This window comes from Elephantulus edwardii, unplaced genomic scaffold (assembly GCF_000299155.1).
Source record: "Elephantulus edwardii isolate Elephantulus edwardi_28Jun2011 unplaced genomic scaffold, EleEdw1.0 scaffold00410, whole genome shotgun sequence".
Lineage (NCBI taxonomy): Eukaryota > Metazoa > Chordata > Mammalia > Macroscelidea > Macroscelididae > Elephantulus > Elephantulus edwardii.
The window spans coordinates 59,895-61,454 of NW_006400160.1; the positions used below are offsets into that span (position 1 = coordinate 59,895).

General features: G+C 47.1%; 1 protein-coding gene across 1 annotated transcript in view; it reads right to left on the reverse strand.

The window, feature by feature from the left end:
• CRLF2 (cytokine receptor-like factor 2) overlaps positions 1–1,560 on the reverse strand; it is a gene marked incomplete at its 3' end in the record, with an annotated part of 39,035 nt that overhangs the window by 34,007 nt on the left and 3,468 nt on the right. The gene's annotated exons all lie outside the window — the stretch shown is intronic.

Here is a 1,560-nt window from a genome sequence, read left to right on the forward strand (position 1 = left end):
AAATAGAGAGAGACAGGGAGAGAGAGACAGAGGGAGAGAAAGACAGAGAGATAGACAGAAAAATAGACAGAGACAGACAGAGAGACAGAAATAAAGACAGAGAGAGGGACACAGACACCGAGACAAAGACAGTGAGAGACAGAGAGAGACAGAAAGATAAACACAGAGACAGAGATGTACAGACAGACACAGAGAGACAGAGACACAGAGAGATGGACAGAAAGAACAGAGACAGCAATTGGACATAGGAGACAGAGATGAACAAAGAGAGAGAGAGAGAGACACAGAGAGACAGAGACAGAGAGAGAGACCCACAGAGAGAAAAACAGAGAGAGTGACAGAGACATAAACACACACAGAGAAAGTCAGAAACAAAGAGAGACAAAGACAGAGAAATAGAGGCAGGAAGAGACAGAGAGATAGAGACATAGAGAGAGATAGACAGAGAGAGACAGAAATAAAGACAGAGACACAGAGAGAAACATAGAGAGACAGAGACAGAGACACACACAGAGACAGAGAGAGAGAGACAAACACAGAAAGACAGAGACAGATACAGAGAGAGACAGAAACACAGAGAGAGAAAGACAGAGACAGAGATGTACAAAGAGAGAGAGAGAGAGAGAGAGAGAGATGGACAGAAAGGACAAAGAAACAGCAATTGGACAGAGGAGGAGAGACAGATGGACATGAACAATGAGAGACAGAGAGAGACACAGAGAGGGAGAGAAAGAAAGACTTTGCCTCTGTGAGTATCAACACCGTAACTGCTTCTGGATACCCTGTTTCTTTTCTCTCCCAGGTCCATAAGTGCCCACGCGCGGGTGTCTGTGAGTCTGTCAGAGGACAGCTGACCACAGCCTCTCCATCCATGTGGGTCCCTCATGACTCTGGGGGTGGGTGTGACAGGCGGGGAGGTCCCGGTCCACGTGCTGGACATGCAGCTGGAGACTAGCCAAGCACCACGCTGGGTCAGCTTCCCTGACAGGAGGAGAAAATGTGGAACAAGACTGCATGTCATTGCAAAGGTCAGGCTTGCTGGTTTGCCAGGGACAAAGAGAAATCCCAACAGTGTGACCCTTTCTCACTTGTGGATGCATCAGCTGAGATCACCCCTACGACTCAATTTTCAGACAGACAAGAAGAGAAGTTGATACCAGCAAAGAGCCCAGTTCTTAGGACACAGCATCTTGTAAAATGAAAAGACCAGCATCTGTACCTGGATGAAGCTGGAAAAGCTTGAAAGGGTCAGCTAGGAGGGTGAACGGACATGAGAATCACAGAGATAGAGTGGGTCAAACGGTGCCGGACAATGTGAGGACTGCCATTGATATTCTGAAACAAAAAGTCCATGAAGGTCGTGGAGGCAAAACACATTTGCTCGGTCACTTTCCACCCACAAGCACTATTTATACAATTTATATTATTATACAACTGAAATGTGAGTAAAGGTTTTTCCAGTGTTTACAAGAGGCAAGGGAAGAGGAGAAGAGGGCCCTGAATAACAGAGGAATAGGGGATGAAGAGGCTTGGCCAGCCAAAGCTCGGGGGGCACACAGG